The 25,692-nt window shown below is 40.2% G+C and overlaps 1 protein-coding gene and 1 non-coding gene across 10 annotated transcripts in view; one reads left to right on the plus strand and one right to left on the minus strand.

Moving 5' to 3' along the window:
• Nucleotides 1-25,692, plus strand: part of SEC23IP (SEC23 interacting protein) — a 103,003-nt gene that overhangs the window by 44,058 nt on the left and 33,253 nt on the right. For 3 of the 9 annotated variants that reach the window (XR_007471491.1, XR_007471490.1, XR_007471493.1), the window contains exon 19: nt 24,324-24,390. The gene's annotated coding sequence lies outside the window, so the exon portion shown is untranslated. Of the gene's footprint in view, nt 1-1,199; nt 2,728-6,761; nt 7,405-13,825; nt 13,955-24,323; nt 24,391-25,692 lie in introns of those variants that run through there. The other 6 variants (XM_033420896.2, XM_049697468.1, XM_033420891.2 and 3 more) reach the window with 4 other exon arrangements.
• On the minus strand, nt 15,353-15,485 carry LOC117199940 (small nucleolar RNA SNORA66). The gene has a single exon (XR_004481315.1). It is a non-coding gene; the product is annotated as a small nucleolar RNA SNORA66 (small nucleolar RNA).

Genomic DNA, 25,692 nt, shown 5'->3' on the forward strand with positions numbered 1-25,692 from the left:
TATGTATTTTCCACATTTTAGCATCTTTAAATATGGAGTGCATCTTAAAAATCAGCTGTTGCCTTAATGGAAGTTGAGTTCTCCCTGAGAGGGTTTGAGTTTTCTTCTGCTAGTCACTTGGGGGCACTACCAGTCTGAGTCTGTTGAAGCTAATATCTCTGCTTGAGGTTTTCTTGGCCTTTGCTGGTAGTGTGAACTCAGAGCACAGAATTTGTAGGCAGGTTGGGGTGGAGGTACCAGTGCAAATATCAAGGAATTATTTCCCCCTCTTCCTGTTGTCAAGGAAGTGGTATGCAGGCTTCTTTGCCTTCTCTTCTGGAGGAAGCGTTGTTACTATTATTTTTTTAACCCCTCATTGAGGCTGTTGCCATTTGGTATCCCCACTTTTTGTGAGGGTCTCTGTCTCCTTTTAGATTCCATACCCTGGACATCTTTTCTTTGCATGGTACATAAAACAATATTGCATCTTACAATTGATGCTGTCTTAGAATCAGTGAAAGTTTTTAATATCTGGCAGTGCAAGTTCTTGGTATACTATGTTCTTGGCTATTATTCCAAATGAATTTTGAAATGATTTAAGTTCCCCTGACATTCTCTCTGCACAAAACAAAGCAAAACAAACTCCAAACAGTAGTATTCCTGCCTGGGACTATGATACATCTGATATGAAAAATTAAGAACCTTTTATTTCACACATGATTTGTTCACTGTAATTGTTTTACTTCTTATACGTGGTTGTGAAATTTAGGCAAGAAGTTAGTTCCCAATGTTATCCTGGTACTATAAAATAATTAATTTAAAATATTAACAATCCTTCTATACTTGGTTCATTCAAGCATAGACAATTTTGCTGAAGAATTTTTTTCTGCCCTTTAGCCCTTTTTAGGATTGTTCTTTAAAAAGCCTCAGATTAACCCAACAGATAATTCACTTCCTATTTTATTTTCTATACTCATTTTGTTATGAAGGTTATCAGGCTAGTTTATCTCACCAAACACTCCCTGATGCCCTTTCATCCCTCCAGAAGGCCTGTCTGAGGACTTGTGCTCGCAGGCTCTTCTTCAGAGGCAGTTTGCAGTGTTTGTTTGGCACTTGACAGTGTGTTTGTTCTTTTACTTCAGAAAGGAATGACAGTGCATTATTGTGTTACTACTATAAGTTTGTAAAGCTGACCGAGGATTCTTTTTCTTCTTTTAAAGACATTCTTGTCTTTACAGAAAGTTGCAGTATAAATTACATTGCTGAGAAAATCCTCAGAGGACATCCCCAGTCTGCTCCTGTGATGGATGACAGAAATGTGATTCACCGACACTTACTCTGCTGTAATTCTCAGATGTAGGGCTTCATTTGAAAGAAAACATACAGAACAAAAAGACAGTGAAATAAATCAGTACCACATTTGGGCTGTATAGATGAGAAAAAGAAATTATTAAAATGATGCAGTTAAAAACTCCTCAGATCAGTTTAGTTGTACAGTTGTCAAAGTAATATGTGATATCAATGAAGAAATATTTGTAGCATGCTGACGGTTGTTTCTGTTTCTTAAAAAACTATTGGCAGTGGGCTATTGAACTTGCATTTTTTTTTAATTAATGTAGTATGTTCTGTGGACTTCTTGAGAAACTATAATAATACAGTTTTTTAAAAATTTATGTTCTACTTTAAATGTGAATTATAGTTCTGAGCTGCTTTTATGCGGGGTCATTTATATCTGTTAGCGGAAGTAACCAAGATCACTTCTATTCCAAGCTGAACTGCTGTCTTTAAGAAGCCTTCCAGGCTGTTGCTGAGAGCAGAGCTGTGGAAGGAAGTGAGATGCTCCGCACTTCACAGAAGACTTGTGAAGTGCTCTCCCAGCATCATTGCCACCAGCAGTGGGGAGCAAATGAGAAGTTTTTCCATTTGTCATCTAAGGTAGCTGTGCAGTCGCCTCATTGCTAAAGTTCCAATCAATATGAGAACCACAGTAGAATTTTTTTGGATTTTGGTTTTTTTGCTTTGTATTCATTTCACTTCTACCAAAGTATTTGAAAGTATGAACTGTATTGGCTTTAGACTATAACTATTTCATGAAAAGACTGTTCTGTGATATTTTACTTCGTTTTACTGTAACTTCAAATTATCTAGATATTTTCCTAATACTACGTGGAAATGCTGGTTTTCTTTTGTTATGCAGTAGGAACATTTTACACTGTTTACATAGTTCTCATGGAACATAGAATTTTTTGAAAGCCACATATGATACACATTTTTTGTGTATATATTCTAGTTAGTGTGAATAAAACAGTAACATCAATGCATTTTTTTAAAGCAGAGAACGTCTGTATTCTTCTTGTCTTCCTTAAAAGTACTCCTGTGAGTTCAGTGGTCATTTACTTTTCATTGTGAACACCTGCTCTGTAGTTAATACATAGCTGTAGCATTTGCTCCTAATAATTAGGACAGAATTAGGACAGTAGAGTTTTTGAGCTGCAGGTGACCCCAGACAGCATATATTCCAATCACCTCATTATGCAGCCGACGACACTAAATGCCTTTCTCAGGCTGCTGGGTGGCAGATCTGGGCTGGAATACAGTTTCACTGACTCCCTTTTGGCCTTCATTTCTCTACACCAGTGCTGTTACCTCCCGATTTCCTCTTAACTTCCCCAAACTGATGAAATAAAGAAAAATAAGGGTTATTTATGTATATTTTAATAAAATCCAGTTTGATTTTTCAACTTACAACTGGTTTTGTCTGTATTATTCAGCCTGTATCTTCTGAATATTGGGCAGAGGGGAAGAAACACTTGAACCAGTGTCCATAGTAGAAACGTGTACCAGCTCAGTTTTAGGAATCTTGTGATTTTAACACCTGGGAAAATATAAAATAGAATTTTAGAAGGTAACTCTGCTGTGGACAGTTTATATCACTCTTCAATTTCTTAAAAAAAACAACCAAAACCAAAGCCAAAACAGTAATAGGTCTGAGGGCAGAGTCTGTATTTATTAGCGTACTGTTCACTGTTGTGAACACCATGCCTACCACAGAGTTGTCACAAAGGAAGGCACTTTCCAAATATTTGTTGAATAAAACAATTTTAAAAATCAGAAATAGAATTAAATACTTATAGACCTTAGAATGGCCATTCAGGTCAGTGGTTTGCAAACGTTTAAAAAGTAGCTGAACCCTTTTCAAATTTCAGTATATAAACTATAGATGAGAGCATAGCCGCTGAGTAAAGCTTGACCTCCTTTTTCCCAGTAGCTCGTCGCCTCCTGGGACCCTCCTATCCAGCCCTAACCTGGATTAATGCCCTCATCTTCCTCAGATGAGGAAAGTCAAGTCGCTGGTTATTCTGAAATTGTTTTCTGTGCAGAGTTTGGGACTAAAGTTAAAAAGCATCAGTGTCTGAAACTGAAGGTCAAAGAGTCGTCGTAAAACCAATGAGGTCAGCCTGGGCCTGGTTTGGTAATGCGGCCATAACGAGAGGAAACTCCTTTCCAAGTCTGATGGGCCTGTGTGGTTCATGAATCCACCAGATAAGGATTTTTCTCAAAACCAGAGTGTGATTATAGTAGAAGGACTTAACAGATTATATTGATTTTTGACGTAAGTATGTTATTGGAAAGGTGTGCTCTACGTAGACCCTTGAAAATGAGGACATTAGAGCATAGATACCACTACTCTGTCAGGGAGGATCATATATGCAGAATAGCAACTCACAATACTATAAATAGCGTGCTGGAGATCAGGACTGTCCCGGAAATTCCAGAGTGGTTGATCTTGGTATATTACCGTTGTTTCAGGTTTTTATGACTTGAGGTGTCATACCTTAGTGCTGAGCCTTAGTGTTTACCGAGCAGCGTTCTGGTGGTGACTTGTTTCCCATGTAGATTTTGCCATCTGGGAACAGGGTGAATTGAGCTGCAGACACTGAATGTTCTGGTTTTCCTCCAAGTTAATGGGTCTCATTGTAGCAATAATTACCAGTCAATATGAGTTAGTTCCCCAGGGCGGGTCCTCTAAGGTGAGTTGATAGAATTCATTTCTTTACAGCTGAGGTGCTGACACGGCATTCCTGCTGTTGTCTGTCTCCCTGCAAAGCGCTGGATGGACTGTCACTTGACTTGTCTCCTTGATATTTGTATAAGACTTGCAACAGGTTGTCAGTCTTGTCCTGTTATTTCACCCCTAAAGTGAGCTTACCAAAAACTTGACAGCGTGTTGAAGAGCTCTGGTGCCCACCTGCCTTTGTGTCCAAGCTCTCTACCTTTTCTTAGCTGTGGGTCCCGTGCAAGATTGTTTTCCTCTAACCTCTCGGCAAAGTGTTTCTGATTTTTGGTCAGTTTCCTCTTTCATGAAATTCCTCAACCTCATAGAGTTATTGTGAGGCTTAAATGAAAATATGAGTGAAGATCACATAGCGATGCTGGGTACATAGTAAGCACTCAGAACATTAGCTAACTGTCACTACTGCTACTCTTTTTATCACGACCACTCAGGTTCAGGGAAGACCCACGTCTTTGTTGCTAGGCCACTGCCACTTCCAGTCCTCCCTGGGTTGCAGTTGGCCAGGTCTCTTGTCCCTGAGAGCTGCCAGAGAGGGCTGAGCATCCTTCACAGAGGCCCAGGTGTCTGCAGGTGACTGGAAGGGAGGACAGGAGTTGTGGAGCCAGTCGGGGCGGGCGCGGGGGGATGGTAATGCTCATGTGGCTGTCTTCACACAGATCAGTGGGACTCTTGGAGAGCAACTTTGAGTAACTTCTACATGCCTTGATTCTCTAAGTTCCTTTTGGGATAAGGATCCAGAAAACGTTTTCTTCCTAAATTCTGCCTTCTTTTCACCCTGGTATTTATTTTCCTGCTTTAAACATCAACGCTATTGCAGGTTTCCCCAAACCTATCAGCCCCACAGAACTCTGAGAATGACTTTATGTTGTTGTTGACACTAGTGGGCGCTCGTGAGATAGTGCAGCCTCTCCATTTAGTGCTTCCTTTTTTCAGTCTCAAAGCAAGTGAAACACGTTTGGGCAGTATTCACACTTAATATGACAGTAAACTATCACAATATGTGTCCAATATAGGAAACTTACAGCGACCTGTAAACTAGACCAGGGATTAGCAAGGACGCATCCGTGAGAAAGTAGGCAGTGCTGCGTATTTGCTAGGGGGTGAGCTGCAGTTCAGGTTCATGGACAGGTGGAATTGGTGTACCTGGGATGACCCACCATGTTTTTCTTTCATTTCTTATATTAAAGAGTGACTTTGAAAGGTTTTATTGTGGAAATTTTCAAATACTCAAAAGTGTGGAGAATGGGTAGTGAATCCCCCTGTCTGTACCCCTCCCCTAGCCTCAGTAGGGGTGCCAGGGTTGGCCTCTCTGTAACTTAAAAGACAGGTAAGCAGGGGCAACCAGGGACAAGGTGGGAAAGAAAGTGCATTCAAGAGGTGGAAAGACCTGAGGTGGGAAACAGCATCACCTGTTGGGGCAACTGGACGAGATTAAGTTGTTCATGAAACACAAAAAGGGCTGTTTGAATGTGTTGAGAATGGTTTTCATTAAAGTTGTTTTAAAGACAACATTTCTTGTGGTGCCTTTTCTTTCTGTTAAGTCACTTAATAGCATTCACTCTTGTTGAAAGGAGCATGGTTTGGACTATTGGGAAGTGCTTACTACCAACTAAGAGGCGTTCCTTTCCTGTGCCCCTCAAAGCCTGTGCTCAGCTGTATCTCTGAGACTCGTTTGCTTCTCTTTCCCAGGAGGTGAAAAGTGTTTTGAACAGCACTTCTGACTCCTGAAGAAACTTCAGGTGGTAGTTCTCTGAATGTTACTCCCTGGAATAGAACTGGGGAGGGGAACTCGTGTTTTTGGGGTGTCGGTTGTGTTTTGGGCACTGTGCAAGCTCTTTCATGTAATCTTTACAGAACCCCCATGGAGGTAGGTTTGTTCTCCCCATTTTACAGATGAGAGAACTGAAGCTCATAGAAGCTAGCCATCTTTCCAGGGCCACTCAGTTAATGGCAGGGGAGAATAAAGTACGCTTAAGCCTCAAAAATAAAGGGAAACCTCTACTATAGAAAGATGCTTGCAGATTGACTGTCTGCCTCTTTCTGGAAACACCTAGGCAGTCACAACACTGCTCCCCACCCCCCAGCTTGTTTTTTCACAAGCAAAAGCATTTTCAAAGGATAACCTTGGAAAGAAAAAGATAAGTTTTAGGAGATGTAGATTATAATTTGCTCTGTTGTTTTTGCCTGAAGTGCCTTTTTTTTTTTTTTATGTGGGGCGTAAAACCTCGTGTTAATGAAGATTCCCCAATATTGGTCTAAACAGGACCTAGATGTTTGCTACCCTTTGAACTGAAAAGGAAGGGATAAACGCAAAAATGGTCTTTTGTCCTTACAAAAGAGTGTTTGTAGACGTGTCCTAGCTTGTGTGCCCTCCTGAGGGTCTCAGTGAGCACCCCCAGGTTTTATTGTTTCTCTGGGGTTGGTTCTCCATTCTCACTGCCATCACCCCGGCTTTCCTTAAGCCTAGGCAGCCGAGACACCGTCCTAACTCTGCAGTCCATCCTGAATCCTCTGCCCTCCCAGCTTGTCCTCAGAAGCCATCTCCAGCTCCCTTCTACCTCTGGGTGGCTTTCCCTGGTTCAGAATTTCCTGTCCTCCCTGCTCTGCTTTCCCAGCCTCTCTCCGGCCTTGCCTGCTGCTCCCTCTGTATGAACCAAGCTGGTCATTCATCCTCCCAAATTTGCTCTTCCATTATCATCCTTTCCAGATGCTGCAGCAGACCAGAACCTCGGGCTCCCGCATTTTCCGCAAAGCCTCCACCCTCCAGAAACCCTGAGTGGGCCTGCTTCCTCTGTACCAGTGCCGCTCAGTGATGTTTAATTGACATTTGTTTTACCCTGGTTTGGTCTCAGGTGTCTTAACTCAAAAAGCACTGTTCAACAGGGGAAAACGACTAACGGGATTCCATTCTCTGCCCTCAAAGGGAGGCAAACCCCGAGGGCACAGAAACGCGAGTAAGAACCCCATTTCCATCCTCTTCCCTGACACCTACAGCCTCTGCCACGCTGTCCTCAACCTGCACCCCTCCCCAAACACAGTGAGAACGTGAGAGAGTTTCTCATAGTTAAACCTGGACCCTCGCGGACATCCATTAGGTAAGAGGAAGGCATCTGCATGAGTAGATTTCAGCAAGCGGTTGGCGACGGAGGGAGATGCCCATTTCTAAACGTGCGGTTACCTGGCAAGGTGTCCTTTTTAGGCTGGAAGTTCACTTTCACCTTAAGGATCTGTATTTAATGTTTTTTGTTCCTCTGAATAAAAAAGAACAAAGCTTTCCCAGTGGAAAGATACATATAAAATCCACCCCCACCCCCTCATCTTGTGTCAAAATACTTAGTTTCTTCAAATAATACCCATGATAGCTTTTACTAGACAGGCTTCCAGAAATTCTTAATTTGCCAGTTTTGAAGTAGCTTTTCTGTCATTAGAAGTTCTCATTAGAACTTCTTTAGGTCATGTTTGCATCATGTGCATGAAAGGGAGAGATTTTGTTATTCAGCATTTGGGTAGGCAAACTCTTCAGTCTTATATTGGAAACACAGTTGTAATAGGAAGTTACTTTTTTTTTTTGAGACTATACCTCATATCTTTTAGCTCAAATACTTTTCATTTAACTTCTTTCAAAATTCATTTTCTGACGCCATTTTTCATTTTCCAACAAATTTCAGAATCAAGCCCTCGCCGTCTCCACATTGTTTCCTCTTTCCCAAATCAGTTTTGTCAACCCCTGAATCTCTAGTAGGGCCGTGGTCTTCGGATGACTGTATATGATTCTCTCCCTCTTTCATGACTTCTTATTGCCTGGGGCCTGTGGAGTTTTATTCTCTATAAAATGACAATATTTTGCCAACTGAAAATTACAGTTTACCTCCACTGTTGTCAAATCTGATGAGTTTTGAATTGATGAGTTTGAGCCTCAGTCTCCTCCAGAAGAAATACGTAAAGATGAAGGTTTCTGAATCCTCGGTGTCTCCAGTCCAACATGTGCTGCTGATCTGCAGAGAATTAAATCTAGTCTGCTGGCTGGATTGTAGAGTCATGTCTGTCACCACTTTCTTTGGAACTGAAAGAGGAACATCAAGGGACTTCCCTGGTGGCACAGTGGTTAAGAATCCGCCTGCCAGTGCAGCAGACACGGGTTTGAGCCCTGGTCTGGAAAGATCCCACATGCCGTGGAGCAACGAAGCCCGTGCGCCTCAACTACTGAGCCTGCACTCTAGAGCCCGTGAGCCACAGCTACTGAGCCCGTGTGCCACAACTACTGAGCCCATGCACTACAACTAGTGAAGCCTGTGCGCCTAGAGCCCGTCCTCGGCAACAAGAGAAGCCACTGCAATGGATAAATAAATAAATAAATAAAATTTAAATGAAAAAATGTGAAAACTTTTTTTTTTTTTTTAAAAAAAGAGGAACATCACATCTACTCTTGGCATATCTTAAAATTCCGGAAAGAGCTTTCTTGAATTGCAGGAGTGATCGAGTGCAGTAAGCTGGAACTAAATTCCCATTTGCCAGGCCCCAAAGGGAAATGAATATTTAAAGAAGTTTTCATTTTATGGATGTTGTTTAGTTTTGTATAGTTCAGATCCCAGCCAACTTTAAAGTGGTTAGTTTTTATCTTATTTTACTTTGCTTTTGAATTTTATTTTATATTTCATTTTGACTGAAAGTGTCACATCTAAAGAAAAGTCACAGTTTTTCATTAAAGTGGATTTAGAATGGCAAAGTAGAGAAAAAGATCAATTTTTCTTAAAATTGCTTTAAGGTAAAAAATATTTTACAAAAATGGAAGTGTGTATGCTTTAATTTCTGTAACCAATATGTGTGTTAACAGGATATTTAGCTAAAGTTTTCATTTCACATTAATCAATTTCACATTTCTATTTTTGTGTCTAGAGTTACGTCTCCCACCCTGTTTAGCTATGGAAGGAATTGCTTCACAGATTTTCTTTGATGAACTTAAAAAATATGAAAAGGACACAAACAGATAATTCACTGAAACATAACAAAACAAGCCAGTACAGTTGAAATAAAATGTTCATCCTTGTGACTTATCTCAAAAATACAAATTAAAATATAAAAGGGGGGACTTTTTTTTTTTTAACTGCTCATACTGGCAAATGAACAAAACAAAACAAAAGGATGGGCCCACGGCTTCATACATTGCTAGCAGGAATATCAATTGCTTGTTCTTTTCCAGAAGACAATTTGTTGTAGTGTGTATCAAGAGCCTTAAAATGGTCTGCACCTTTTAACCCAGTAATTTCACTTTGAGAAATAGTCTTAAAAAAATAGACAAAGATTTATATACACTGGATTGTTCATCATGGGAGAGTTAAAGAGTGAAAATCTGGAAACACATGTTCAGTGTTGTTAAAATTAGACGGTCAGTTTGGGAAGAAGTTGGAGGAGAAAAGGGAGGAAGACTTGGAATTTCACAGATTTCTAGTCTTGGCCACAAGGAGTCTTATCGGATAGTAAGGGCCCGTGGACAGGTCGATGTAAATCTACGTATTTCTGTAACTATAAAAACAGCCAATCGCTGTCAGTGGCAGGCTGGCAGCACTATCTGTACAAGTTCAACTTGTCAGAGAAAGGTGGTGTCCTAGCACAGATGCCACTGCAGGGGGAGGGTGGCCACTTGATATAAACAGCCCAGTCTGGGAGAACAGTGGATGTGCGTAACTTGAACTGTGGCTAGGTTGGGAGCTCAGGAATCCTTCTAACCCTTCCCAGCAATCTGAGGATTAACGAGGAAGGGCCTTGGTCACTGTTGCAGATAATGACAAAGCCAGCGTTGGAGTCCTGGTCTCCTGTGCCCAAGTCCATTTGTGTCCACCTTGAATCCCAAGTGGAATAACAGCTTCATAGGTCACTCTGACATTTGTGGCATAGGAATGGCACAGGCCCATTTTATAGATAAGGAAACAGAGGTCAGAAACATGGAGTGACTTGTCCAGGATTACATAATAAGTAACTGGTGGAATTGTGGTCAGAGTACAGAAAGCAAAATTTTAAAAATAAGATGAAAATTCAAGCTTTTACTTTTCCTCCAATGTTTGGACAAACTCTTTCAGCCTGTTGATCAAGATTCTTTCATTTTTTTTTTGGCCGCACTGCACGGCATGCAGAACTTCCTTTACCAGGGATCAAACCCGTGCCCCTGCAGTGGAAGCATGGAGTTTTAACCACTGGACCACCAGGGAAGTCCCAAGATTCTTTTTTTTTTTTAGTGGATTTGGAAGGCAGAGGAGTGTGTTATCATCTTAAAAAATTACCTTATTCTCATACGTGGATGTCTCTCCCACTACATCCTTACCTTGTCGTCTTCTGCTTCATGTAACTGTTGACAAGGTACCACCAGGGACCTGGGACAGCTGTTTCTTCACTCCAGTGGTTTGTGAAAACATCTTGTTTTTTCTCTCTATGGGCTGATACTACCTACCTGTCCAACACTCCTGCTTTGGTGCTTTGTCAGGGTCCCACCTGAGGGAACAGGTGTGTGGCAGTGATGGATATTTTTTCTGAAACAAAGTACAGAGCCTTTAACTTTATAAGCTTGAGTCAGATCCACAAGAACTTTAAGAGCATCTTTGGTAGTTACTGATTATTCCCTTTTTTTTTTTTTTTTTTTTTTTGCGGTACGCAGGCCTCTCACTGTTGTGGCCTCTCCCGTTGCGGAGCACAGGCTCCGGATGCGCAGGCTCAGCGGCCGTGGCTCACGGGCCCAGCCGCTCTGCGGCATGTGGGATCTTCCCGGATCAGGGCACGAACTTGTGTCCCCTGCATCGGCAGGCGGACTCTCAACCACTGTGCCACCAGGGAAGCCCTGATTATTCCTTTTATTGAACCTCACTTTCCTCTTGTCAGAAGGCTTTCATGAACTTTTTTTTTCATGAACTTTTTGTGTTTGACCTTTGCACGAATTAAGGGAGGAAGGCGGGACAGGGATAAGCATCTCCATCTTTTTTTTTTTTTTAATAAATTTATTTATTTATTTATTTTTGGCTGCGTTGGACCTTCGTTGCTGCACGCAGGCCCCCTCTAGTTGCGGTGAGTGGGGGCCACTCCTCATTGTGATGCGTGGGCCTCTCATCGCAGCGGCCTCTCTTGTTGAGGAGCATGGGCTCTAGGCGCATGGACTTCAGTAGTAGTGGCACGTGGGTTCAGTAGTTGTGGCTCGCAGGCTTAGTTGCTGCGCGGCATGTGGGATCTTCCCAGACTAGGGCTCAAACCCGTGTCCCTTGCATTGGCAGGCAGATTCTTAACCACTGCGTCACCAGGGAAGTCCCTCCATCTTTATAGATGAGAGAACCGAGATTCCCAGAGGTGCTATGACTTGTCCAAAGTGACTCTGAGGAGTGAGCGGTGAAGCTGGGACTTGAACTCAACTCTTCTCCAAGTCCAGTCCTCTTTCTGTGGCACCATTTTGTTTCTGTGTGGAAGTACATTATTTATCAATATAGGTAACTCTGACAAGCCTTAAAAAGTATAAATATGGGGGCTTCCCTGGTGGCGCAGTGGTTGAGAGGCCGCCTGCTGATGCAGGGGACACGGGTTCGTGCCCCGGTCCGGGAAGATCCCACATGCCGCGGAGCGGCTAGGCCCGTGAGCCATGGCCGCTGAGCCTGCGCGTCCGGAGCCTGTGCTCCGCAACGGGAGAGACCACAACAGTGAGAGGCCCGCGTACCGCAAAAAAAAAAAAAAAAAAAAAAGTATAAATATGAAATAGCTCTTGGCATTGTGTTGGATTTGGAAAATGCAAAGAAGCGTAAATGAGAAGATAACAATCACACGTATTCCACCCTCACCATTTTGCACTTTTCCTTAATAAAAATGGGATCACATTATAATATTTGGAACTTGCTTTTTTCATTTACTATTATCTTGAGTTTTTTCTATGTTATGAAAACAGTCTTCTATAAAATCAAATCAGTTTTTACTTAGGCACCTATTTTTTGATTGTTTCCAATTTTCCAAATATGTATGTATATATAAGTGTGTGTGTGTATGGATAGAAAGATACATCAGATAGATCAACCTTTTGATGAACCTCCTTTCAGAGAAAGCTTTGTGAACATTTGAATTAGGTTTTAAATTCAATCACTGAACAGATATAAGATTTCTCTGAGGCCAAATGAAATAGGAAGTTGCTAAGAAAATCAGACTTTCTTCACTTGATTTATTATTTTTTTCCTTCACTTGATTTTATTTGAGTCTTTGTACAACCTCTTTGCAGGCTCAAAATCACCCTCAAGATTCTGTTCCCTAAATGGTAGTGTTTGTATCCCCCCAAACTTACACTGCAAGTAGATTTAACTCTCAGTCACTGAGCTATCTAGTAAAGTGGTTTTTTCTATTTTTCAGCCAAAAATAAATCCTGCTAAAAAGCTGAGTTAAAAAAAAAAGAAAGTTATAGGAAATGTGAATTCTAAAAGGCATTCCTCTGTTAGAACACATTGGCTTTTTTTTTTTTTTAACCAAATGTGGTATTTTGTGTCTAAACCACAAACTGATTTGATCAGTGGATGCCATGTAAACCTAATGATCCAGTTTCTGAACCTTTCTGAATCTTCCGGAAAGGCTCCCTAGTTCAGGAAGTTTTGAGTTGTCTTGTTTATGCTGTGTATATGATTTGTATTGCATTTATTTGTTTTCATTCAGGTCATATGTCTTACTTTAGAACTTGGTCTGACTTATGTAGCCAGTGTTAGCATTAGCAATATTTAAAATTCCTTTTGTAGTACCTGTGGCATTTCACTTAGTTAAAAATGAAATTTGCCTTTGGACATAAAACTTTAATTTCAGGAAATGTAATAATTGGCTTTAGGTATTGTTTCCTCACAAACCTGTTCAGACTCTCTATTTACCTTCCAAAATTTTTAAAAATCCAAATTATGTGTATGAGAGGGGAAGAGGGGGAGCAGAGTAGCCCATCCAATGTTGCCTCTTGACAAGAAATCTTACCTTCCAGAATATTCTTGTTACTTTTTGGCTTTTTTCCCCACCCAGTTTTTTAGTACCCAACTCATCACATTTTTCAGTTGCAATGCCATGAGGGATATTTCTACTTTCAGTAATGGTGGCCTAGCTTATTGTACACCAGCCCTTCCACCAAAAACAACTAGAAAATATAATAGATGGGAAAAATGTTTGAAGGTAGCAGAGACGTACCAAGAAGCAAGGACTTGAGAGATCAAGATCCCAGAGAGAAGGGAAGGCTGACATTTGGTGCCACTTCTCCCCTCGAGGTAATTGCCAATGCAGAAAGTGCCAACTGAGATGCTACTAAGCTGAGCTCTTCTGGCATTCTTATGACTGAGGAGACAACAATTAAAGTTTAAGGCACACCAAGGATGAGGGATTCTTACAAATACCTCCAGGATTTCAGCTGGGACTTCTGACAGTCTATTCCATCAGATAGGGATGAACCAGAAGTAGAGCAGCCCTCACAAAGACTAAAGCCCAGGTTTAAATCAGCTTAATCCTTGGTTGTAAGGTGATCTACCCCTCTCCGAACTACCTGCAAGAAGAAAAATACATTTTTGGGGAGAGGTAGATAACATCACCCAGAGCTTCAAATTTTCTGTATAATTTTTCATACCTAATGACCAATCTATATGACTGAAAACCAAAACCAAACAGACAAAAAAAATGGTAAAGACAGATGTATAGTAGATCCAGACATTGGAGTTATTAGACACAGACTTAAAATAACGGTGATTAATATTGTCAAGAAGTTAGATGACAATTTGGAGACTTATTTTGCAGAACTGGAGATATACAAGAAGCTGAATGGCAATTCTAGAACTGAAAAATATAGCAGTGGAAGATAAGAATTCAGCAGTGGGTTTCACACCAGATAAGACATAGTTGAAGAGAGGAATAGTAGATTGGAAGGTAGGTCAGAAAGAGATAGACTTATGCTCACAGAGGCAAAGGATAGAAAACACAGGAAAGAGTGTAAGAGATATATGGAATATGATGGAAGATATAAATATGTGTAATTGGAGTCCTTGAAGGCAAGGAGGACAGAGAATAGGGCAGAAGCAATATTTTAAGAGATAATGAGGATTTTCCAAAAGTGATGAATGGTTTCAGTAAGCACTACAAACCCCTGGCTGGATAAATACAAAGAAAACCACACACTAAGGCACATTGTGGTAAAATGCTGGGTGGCTTAAAATCACTGCTTAAGTCACTACTTGACAGGAATATCTTCGCCACAATGGGCAGCACCATGGCTATGAATTTCCATAATTGCTTACATAGCTTTGCCTTTAATTTCTTACCAGACACATCTCTCTTTGGGGGAATATTTTCCAAGGACCAGCTTTTGCCCTTAGTAAGGTCTCTGTGCACCCAGAGCTGGAGTTCTCCTCTCGCTGCACTTTTGTCTATAATCCTAGGAGAAAAACACTCAGTGCCTAGTGTGCCCTGGCAGGTCTCCCACTGAGGGGCTGGATGGGGTATAGGGTAATGGCTAAGAGCACAGGCTGTGGAAAGAGATTGCCTTTGTTTGTTCCACCACTTACTCATCACGTAATCTCACTTCTTGAAGCTTTACAGCCCTAAAATGTACAATAAGGATTAAAATAGTTACTTACACTTTTTAGGGTTGTTATGAGAATTAGATGAGCTCATGGATGTAAAGTGTTTAATATACAGGAATTAATGGAATTAATGAATGAGTTTCTTTTTAAATCTCCTTGACCCATGTCTTCAGCCTGATTGGTAGCCATGTATTCCTTCCTTAATAATAGCTGAGACTTCATCAAATTTTTGTGCCTAACTCGCCGCAGTGGGAACTAACATGAAAGGAGAGGAGGTGGTGTACATTTTATATCAGAGGAGAGAGCTTAAAAATTAATCTCCTTAAGTATGTACAAGAGTTGGTGGACTTCGCCCTTCAAAAGAAGAAGTAAACAATAAAGGTAGAAAAGTTTCTGAAGAACCAGAGAAATCAGACCCTGATTGGATCAAATAAAACACCTGGATGGGTTAAAGGATTTTTTTTTTTTTTTCCTTAGAGTAAATATTGCCACTCTCACTACCCTGACCCAATTAAAAAAATTTTTTTTTACTTGTTCAATAAGTTTATTACTGTCTTTATCTGAAAAATCTTCATAGAAATTGTGGTTTGGTTTATTAACTCTCAGCAGCCTGTTCCTGAGCTGTAAGGAAGCTTGCCTTCTTCTTAGCTATCTGATCTTTCTTCTGGGCAAGTGACATTTTGGGACGGTTCCACCTGTTCTCTTCCTTAGTTAGCCTATTAAAAAATGCAGTAATTGACAGTTACAATGTACTGGGATAGAATGGGCCACCTCGGTAGCATCCAAGGCTAATACATTTCTATCACCACAATTACTTTAGCAAACCTGGTTCCCCTCACCTCTGCAACATCATGCAGAGCTAGTGATCGAGTTTGCACCCAATTTAAATTTAGTTACTATTTCTGCCTTAAAAAATGCATAAAATGTACCATTTTCTCTATCATAAAATTCTTTATTAACAATTGTATTAATTAACTCCTGTATTCCCAATTCAACTGCCTTCTGACTACTGTTAAGTTCTTGGTTAATGCATTTTAAATATATTCATATGAATTCATACATATTTCCTATAATTTTTTACATATACACACACTAGGTATTTTACTGCAATGTATTTTATTCTCATTGTGTTCCTTCTCCTTAGGTAAATATATATTTATACAAATCAAATTGTAATTTTAACTACATTGAAGAAGATTGGAAATCTGGTCCTCACAGCAACTTGGAGAGGTTTTTACTTTAGGCCCAGGGCATCATTTTTCTTTTTCACTAGGCAGAAATTTCATTTTAACATGAATATAAAATTATTATTATTATTATTTTTGGCTGCACCACATGGCATGCAAGACCTTAGTTCCCCAGTCAGGGATTGAACCCATGATCCCTTCAGTGGAAGCGCGGAGTCCTAACCACTGGACCACCAGGGAAGTCCCCATGAATATAAAATTATACAGAGGTAGTACTGAGTGTTTTAGTCTGTTGGGGCTGCTATGCAAACTACCACAGACTGGATGAATTATAAACAGCAGAAATTTATCTGTCACATTTCTGGAGGCTGGGAAGTCCAAGATCAAGCTGTCAGTAAATTCAGTGTCTGGTGAGAGCCTGCTTCCTGATTTATAGAAGACTGTCTTCTCACTGTATCCTCACATGTCAGAAGGGGTGAGGGAGCTCCCTGGGGTCTCTTTTATAAGGGCACTATTCCCTTTTGTGAGGACTCCACCCTCGTAACCTATTCACCTTCCAAAGGCTCCACATCCTAATACCATCACATTGGGGGTTATGATTTCAACATATGGATTTGGGGGGAACATTTATGTTCAGTTCATTGCACCAGGTAAAAAGTGAATTTTTCACTCTGTCCCCTTGTCCCAATTCCTCTCTTATTTATATTTCTTCGGTAGATTTTTTGCAATATTTCCCCAGTATTTTGAAGTTTTTGTTGTTGCTGTGGATGGGATGATTTTTTAAAAACAATTTTGAGTTGGAAATTTTTGGTACATGGGAAAGTATTGATTATTTTTCATTTATCTCATGTCCCTTGCCTAACTCCTCACTCTAATGAGTGCTAATAGTTTTGCTGTTTATCTTTTGGATTTACCGAACATCGGTTTTCTCATTTGCAAAATGCAGATAGTGTTGACCTTGCAGAGCTTTAATAAGGGTTAAATGAGACAAAGGAGCCGAGCTTAGTGGGGGCTTGATTAATATTAACTTGTGGTCTCACTGCTATCGTCCTCAGGATAAGATCTTTTTCTGTGCGACTCCACTGATTGTGGAGAAATGGATCATGGAGAAATGATTTGATCAGAAAAGGCTCTGCTTACAACTGCTGATACAGAGAGACTGACATCAATCAAGGGGCTGCCAATAGTTTATCTTTTTTACCCTTTAAATTTTTTAAAAATTGTGGTAAAATTCACATCACATACAACTCACCATCTTAGGGACTTAACCTGGTGGACCAGTGGTTAAGACTCTGCGCTTCCACTGCAGGAGATATGGGTTCGATCCCTGGTCGGGGAACTAAGACCCCACCAAAAAACAAAACAAAACCTTACCATCTTCACCATTTTTAAGTACAATATTGTCTCATGAAGTACATTCACATTGTTGTGCAACCATCACCACCATCCATCTCCAGAACTCTTTTCATCATGCAAAACTGAAACTCAGTACCCATCAACGATAACTTCCTACTCCTTTCTTTCCTCCAGCCCCTGGCAGCCACTGTTCTGCTTTCTGTGTCCACGAATTTGATGACTGTATGTACCTCAAGTAAGCGGAAACATATAGTATTTGTCCTTTTGTGTCTGGCTTATTTCACTGAACATAATGTCCTCAAGGTTCATCCATATTGTAGTACTTGCCAGAATATTCTGCCTTTTTAAAGCTGAATAACATTCCATTTTATGTATATACTACATTTTGTTTATCCATTCATCCATCGGTGGACACTGGGGTTGCTCCCACCCTTTGGCTATTGTGAATAGAGCTGCTTTGAACATGGGTGTATAAATATCACTTTGAGTCCCTGCTTTCAATCCTTTTTTAAAAATATATTTATTTACTTATTTGGCTGCGCCGGGTCTTAGTTGCGGCACATGGCATCTTTGATGCCGCATGCAGGATCTTTAGTTGTGGCATGCAAACTCTTAGTTGCGGCATGTGGGATCTAGTACCCTGACCAGGGATTGAACGCAGGCCCCCTACATTGGGAGTGTGGAGTCTTACCCACTGGACCACCAGGGAAGTCCTCCTGCTTTCAATTCTTTTCAGTATATATGCCAGTGGATTTTTGAAAGCACTGAGGAAAAACATTCCTGTGTGCCTTCTGTGGTTTCCGTAGCCTTTGGAAGAACGGCCTGACCAGCACACCCTGGGCATCTTAGGCTGCTGTGGCAGAAAGGAGGTGTCTGCAGCTGACTGTCACTGTGTGTTGAGCTTTCGAAGTCTCCACCAGCCTGCTGTCTCAGCACTCGGGGCTGCAGAAGGCATTGGACAAATGCAAGATTTGCTGCTCTCGTTGCTACCCACAAATGCACATTTTTCTATTTTACTGTGTAATTCCAACTGCTAAAATGACCCTGTACAATGTGGAAACTGCAATCAAGCATCAACATGAAGCTTCCAGGAAAATAAAAATGCAGCAGGAAGAAACAGCAGCAGGAGAAATAAGTTACTGGGAAACACTCACAAAATGAAATGCCTTGGCTGTTTTTTTGTTTCCCCCCTTTGTTTAAACGCTCTATTTTATTCAACGCAGCATTGTTGGTAATAGGGGAGACCGTAAAACAACCTCGATGTCTGTCAGGGGGAGATGTTAGATACATCACAGTCCTCCATACTGCGGGAGACTGTAGAGCTATAAAAAGGATGCTCAACCTTTCAGTAGAGAAAGATCTACCAGAAAGTTAAGTGAAATAACAAAGGCAAAATGCTGAGTAGATTGTCCTTTTCTGCTGTCCTTCGCAGAAAAAGGGAGCAAATAAGACAGTGCGTGCGTGTACATATAATACATTCTTATGCTTCTTGTATATATATATAGTGAAACTCTGGAATATGCATAATAAACCAATATCGGTGGTTAGATTTGGGGGTGGGAAGGAGGTTTTCACAGTGTCACTTTTTAGATATTCCTGAGCCGTGTGAATAGATCACCTTTTGAAAATCAAGAGAGAAAGGACTTGTATATTTCCACCAGCTTGACCATGGGAAAAGCTCAAAATCTAAATTAAGTTGATTTATAGGCAACGAACAGTGGCACAATATCTTGCAAGAAAAACAAATGTCTGTTACAGGCTATTCAGAATTTGTCTTCTGGTTAGGGAAACCAACAACTTCTGATTCCGACACTGGAGATGCCAAGAGGAGATAGGGAGGGAATGGTGCTCAAAACCTTACTTTACAACTGACCCTAAACTCTCAGGAGAAAGGGGAGAGTTGGGTTCAGGGCAGGAAACCAAAGCCAGGGTTGGACTGGGACTGGTTATACTTGGGCTTTTTCTCTCTCTTACATCACCAAACCTTTTTCTCTCTCTTTCAGGCTTCCCCTTCTGTAACTTGCTTATTCATATAATTCCCTTTTTAATTTTTTTCTCTGTTTCCCTTTTTTCCATACCGATTTTTAGATGTCTTTCTCCACACTCTAGAAGCTAAAGCTAATTTTTCTCTCTCTTACATCACCAAACCAGGGCAATAGCAAACCTTTGATTGTGTGGCTGGACCAGAACTTTGGGTGCTTGAAACGCTAAAATCTAAAGCAGCTCATAAACTAGCAGGCAGATGAACACACTGATTGATTGGGTTCCCACCTCCATGTGTCCAGAGCTTCTATCACACCACAGGGTGCCCAGGCAGGAATTGCTTGAGCTTGGAAAGCCAAAGTTGGGGCTTTCTGTGTCTGTGCCTCCAACTCACCTGGAGAAGCTCAAGGTAGGGCCTCTTCTCACTACCAGAGAGCCATCACTGGCCAATGAATAGTCTTAAGGGAATAATGGTGAATGCAGAAGAACAATTAAGAGACATTTGGGGATCAGGAGCCCTGTGAAAGAAGGATGACTGCCGAAGTCAGAGACTCTGGGTGGGCTGAATGAGAGAATCCTGAGATCCAGTGACATTTTATCTACCAAGTTGCACTTGAAACAAAAGGACACAGGAAAACTGAAAATAAAGAGGTGAAAATAGATACACCAGGCAAATAAAGCTCAAGGAACAATTTTAGTGTCAGACAAAACAAACTTATGGAAAAAAAATCAAAGACAAAGCAAGGTGTTGCATGCTGATAAAAGGCACAATAGACCAAGAAGATCTAATGATCATAGACATATGCCCCTAATATTATACCTTTGGAACATATAAAGCAACATATGGTAGATTTAAGACGAGAGATAGATAAATCAAGAATTATAGTTGGAGATTTTAACATATACTCAAAAGCTGATAAATTAAGCAGAAAAAATAACCAAGGATACAGAAGAGTTTAATAACATGATTACTTAACCCAGATTAGCAGAGATAAATTTAAGCAACACAGAATATACATTCTTTTGAGCACACACAGAGCAGGCACAAAGAGATTTATGTATCATACCACAAAGAAAGCCTCAGTGAGTTTGAAAGAAATGGGGTACAAAATCAATATTAATAGCATCTCCCTTACTCTAGAAATAACTCATTATAAAATGAAAAAAAAAACAATTAAAATACAGAAAAAAACTTCAAACTCCACAAACCTATAAAGTTTCTAGGAATTAACATAATAAAAATTCTCAAGACCTTTATGAAGAAAAGTCTGAAACTATTAGAGGATATAAAATAAAATGTAAATAAAAGCTGTGGATGGGATGAAAACATTATAAAACTATTGATTTCCACTTAATCTATAAATTCAATGCAACTCAAATTAAAATTCCAAGAGTATTCTAAGGGGACTTAATAAACTGATTCTGAAAATTAGATAGATGAATAAAACTTCAAGAATAACTAAGACATTTTTGGGGAAAAAAAGAGCAAAGAAAGGGGACTTGCACTACCAGATATTAATATAGAACCAGGCATAAAACCAGGCTCAATGGAACAGAAAAGCATCCAGAAATTGACTCTGTATAAATGAGGATTTGGTATTTTATAGAGCTAAGGAAGAGGTGGATTATTTGGTAAATAATCTTGGGAAAATTGGGTTGTTATCTGGAGAAAAATAAAGTTGGGTCCTCATCTCTACCATATCCAGAAATAAACTTCTGGTGGATTAAAGACCTAAATTTAAAGATAAAAGTGCAACGTTATAGGAAAAAATGTAGATAATTCTTTGTGATCTTGGGTGGGGGGGATTTCTTAATAGATGCTCAAAGTGTATACAATAAAGAAAACAATAGATTTGAATACATTAAAAATAGGCTTTTTTGGGGCTGCTGTTAACAGGTAAATGCCATCATCAGAGTAAATGAATAGGTGACAGCTGGTAATGTATGTGCAACATCTATGACTGAAAAAAAATTAGCTTTAGCTTCTAGAGTGTGGAGAAAGACATCTAAAAATCAGTATGGAAAAAAGGGAAACAGAGAAAAAAATTAAAAAGGGAATTATATGAATAAGCAAGTTACAGAAGGGGAAGCCTGAATGAATGATAAGTATCCAAAGAGATGCTCAATATCAGTCAGAAAAACACAAATTTAAATAGTAATGGGATCCTATGTCCATTTGATAGCAAAGAAAGCCCCAAACAAACAAACAAACAAAATCTTTATGCTTACGTCACTCCCCTGTGTAAAAGCTTTCAGAGGTTCCCCATTTAGGAGATAAAACACACACCCATGTTGCCTGTGTGATGGACCACACACCCACCTCTCCACTCTTCTCCTTTGCTTCCTCCCATCAGATTTGCATTTTAGTGTGACTCTAATAACTATGGAGATTGGACAGAGAAGATACTAGAAAAAGAATGACTACTTAGAAGACCCTTGAAATAGACCAGGAAAGAGATGCCTGGATTGGGATACAGAGGAGGGGTCAAAGCGAAGAAACAGAGAGAGAAGGAAGGATATACAGACCTTTGTTGGGTGGCAGGGAGTGGTTGTGAATGGCTTCTAAGATTTGTCGTGGGCAACTTGTTGCATGGTGGTGCCATGCATCGAGAAAGGAGAAAGTCTAGATCAGGGTTCACTCTGTTGAGGCTCAGACAGCCATAGGAACTTCCAGAGGAGATGTACAGCTGCAGTTGGCTATGAAGGCTTGGCATTTAGAAGGGTGATCTGGACAGAGGTGTTGGTTACGGGTGTCATCAGTCCATAGGAAGTGGTTAACACCATTGATTCAGTGAGACTGTTGCCTGAACCATAAAACACAATAGCTCCCTTTGTTCATAAAGGTGCTTTCTGATTACTGGCATGACTTTTTTTTTTTTTTTTTTTGCCGGAATACGATGATTCTCCACCCCCAATTTGACCATCTCCTCATTTTGTTTTTTTTTGGTAACATGATAAAACTTGCCTCTTGTTTCAAACAAACTTCATTTCTTTGAAATATTACTGATTGAAGTTAGTGGTGGAGATAATTAAACCAGTTTACCTGGAGGTTCAAATTCATGACTTTGGCCTCTTTATTACTATTGCTTTAATAAGCCAGAGATTTAATATCTGAATACAGTATCTGGCATGAAAATAAGTGAACTTGAAAGTGAAAGAGCCTTCTTAATGTACTTGTTTATTAGATGACATTTTGAATGAGTTGTAGGTTAAACTGATAATTGCTGTTGCTGAAACTTCCAGGCTATTGATATTCAAAGATTTATGATCTAGGGTTACTTTCTAGCACTAATAAGTATACAAGTTCAAGTTGCAGAGGTTCCAGAAAAGTGCCAACCGCTAATTAGAGGCACTTGATGTATAAACTATTGTGACATAATAGGAGCCACAGGTATGATTTTTCCCTCAGGCTGTTTTCTGGGGATAGTCCGTCAGTGTAGACTATGAGCTAAATAAAGAACATGGGATTTGGGACTTCCCTGGCGGTCCAGTGGTTAAGACTCTGCGCTTCCACTGCAGGCGGCATGGGTTTGATCCCTGGTCAGGGACCTAAGATTCCCACATGCCGCTTGGAAAAAAAGCAATTTAGAAGAAATAGACACCACAAGAACAAAAGCTTCAAAGCCATATTTGATATTCTCAGAGCAATAAGAGAATAGTTTATCTCCATGGAATTAGAACAGGATGCTATAACTATGAGCACAGAGAATAAAAGAAAGGGGGGGTTCCACCTTTTTTTCCCCTTGGGAAAAAAAAAAAAGAACGTGGGCTTTGGAGGTAGACTTGAGACCTAGTTCTTCCACTTATCAAATGTGTGTCCTCTTGGGCTGTGTGTTCTGTGGTTCGAAGATGGCTAAGGCAGTTCCGAACACCCAGAAGCAGCAAGAGGGAGTCGTTCTTCCCGCATCTATGTGAGTTATTAAGAGACGTTTCCCAGAAAGCTAATGCACACTTCCCTTCATGTCTCAGTGACTAGAATTGCACTGTACACCCAGTCCTGAGCCAGTCATTGGCAAGGAGGGGAGTGGAATTAACATGTTTGGCTAGACCATGTCTCTCATGTTTCAGAATGTCATGATCCTGTGTCTGGGTGTGGGTCTATTTGTATCCATTGTCAGTTGATCCTTTCAACCTGCAGGCTCATTCTTTAAATTATGGAAAATGTTCTTGAAACATAAATAAATTAATTTTCTTCCCTTTGGCTTTTCTGTACTCTCCTTCTGAGGGCACCCCTCTTATTTGGGTGTTGAACCTCCTGGATTATTCTTCCTATTTCTCTAATATTTTTTCATCCCTTTGGCTTTTTGTCATCTGAGTTTTTCCTTTTGGCTGCTAAAACTAATTTCCAAGAGCACCTCCCCTTTTTTCTTCTTTGTGCTCATTTTTATAGCATCCTGTTCTAATTTCATGGAGACAAACTATTCTCTTATTGCTCTGAGAATATTAAATATGGCTTTGAAGCTTTTGTTCTTGGGGTGTCTATTTCTTCTCAATTGCCTTTTACTGTTTTTGGTGTCTTTCATGTTAAGGATTTTCCTCAAATATCTGGTAATTATTTTTAAGATTGAGACACTAAGAACCCCAGTGAGATTGGGCTTGTTGATTGAGAGACTCACCATGGGTGGAGGGACTATTTCATCGGGGAATTTCTCCTATTCGCCTAACTATCTTTGTGTCTTTTCTCTTGAGTTGGCCAGAGAAGAATTTTCAAATACCCTTCTTGGGGTGTAGAAGCCTTGTTTCCTCCGGGTTCTGAGTCAGGGAGGGGAGCTGAATATTTCAACATTAATATGTAAATTCTTACTTAATCTTATTTTCAGTATCTTACTCTGTCCCTTAACTATGGTTGGTGCTTCCATCTTTTTTACCCACTCCAGTGAATAAACCTCTCATTTTCTGCCAGGGTGGGGCAGGAGCAGCTGCTGAAATACATCAAGTGGGGGAGAGCATCCAGGGGACCTGAACAAAACTGAGATGGTGGTATAATGTTTCCATATACCCAGCACTCAGTTTCCACTACTATTAGCATCTTACATTGGTATGAACATTTGTTACAATTAATAAACTGATACTGGTACATTAACTAAAGTCCATAGTTTAGATTCCTTTAGTTTTTTTTTTAATGTCTTTTTTCCATTCTAGGATCCCATTTAAAATACCATGTTACATTTAGCTGTCATATCTCTTTAGGCTCCTCTTGGCTATGGAAGTTTCTCAGACTTCGCTGGTTTCTGATGACCTCGAATAAACACTGCTGGTAAGCTGTTTTGTAGGGTGCCCCACTATTGAAATTTGACGTTTTCCTCGTGATAAGGCTGGGGTTACTGGCTATTGGGAGGAAGACCACAGGTAAAGTGCCATTTTCATTGCATCATATCAAGCGTACGTACTATTAACATGATTTGTCACTGTTGTTGCTGCCCGTGATCACATGGATGAGCTAGTCCCTATTAGCTTTCTTTACTGTAAAGTGACTCTTCCACTGACCCCTCCCCATTTCCATACTGTGCACTTGGGAAGGGAGGCACCGTGCACAGCCCAGGCCTATGGAGTGGAAGCTACCCTCACTAGTTCTTAAACAGACTTTCAACCTCTACTCCACTTCCACGAGTACCTGGTGCTGCCAATTCATGAGACTTTTTGAGGTTCTGAAGCACAAATTACGTGGCATCATTGTTTTTCCCAGTGTTGACTTAGGATTCAACTTCCTTTGATCTGCTGTTGGATTTGATTTCCTGATTTCCCGGTTCTGAATTTTTGTTGCTGTTGTCTCTTCTGTTTTCCTTGTCCTTCTGGATTTATACTGGGTTTTTTTTTTTTTTTTTTTGGATCCTTTTCTGTAAGTTTAGTGAGTCTACTAGGAGGGAGTAGAGACAGTAGTTTTAAAAACATGTCTACAAATTCTTTGATACTGTTCCTTTCAAGAGTTGGAACTGAATTCCTCTCTCCTCGTATGTAGTCTGGACTCAGTATTTTGCCTCTAATAAGTAGAACATGGCAGAAGTGATGATATGTCACTTCTGAGATTAGGTTATAAAAAGACTGTAGCTTCTGTCTTGGATATGTGTTCTTGCTTTCTTGGATGACTTGCTTTGGGGGAAGTCAGCTGCCATTTTTGTGAGCATCCCTATGGAGAGGCTGGCGTGGTGAAGAGCTAATGCCTCCAGCCAACAGCTGCAAGAAACTGAAACTTAAAAACAATTACATGAGCTTGGAATTTGATTCTCCAGTCCCAGTTGAAGCTTGAGATGAGTGTACAGTTGAGGCTGGAGATGAGTGTACAGCTTGACTGCAACCTTATGAGAGACACTGAGACAGATTCACTCAGCCAAGCCACTCTCAGATTCCACGTCCTCAGAATCTGTGTGAGGTAATAATTATTTGCTGTTTTAAGCTGCTAAGTTTTGGGCTGATTTGTTATACAGCAACAGGCAACTAATATAAGAGGTAAATTACAAATGAGACTTTTATAAATGTTAACTATCCCTGTATTTAGATACCATCATGAATTTTTTGAGAATTCAAGTAAAGATATGAACTATTTTTTTAAATACGTTTT

Source organism: Orcinus orca, chromosome 14 (genome assembly GCF_937001465.1).
Source record: "Orcinus orca chromosome 14, mOrcOrc1.1, whole genome shotgun sequence".
Lineage (NCBI taxonomy): Eukaryota > Metazoa > Chordata > Mammalia > Artiodactyla > Delphinidae > Orcinus > Orcinus orca.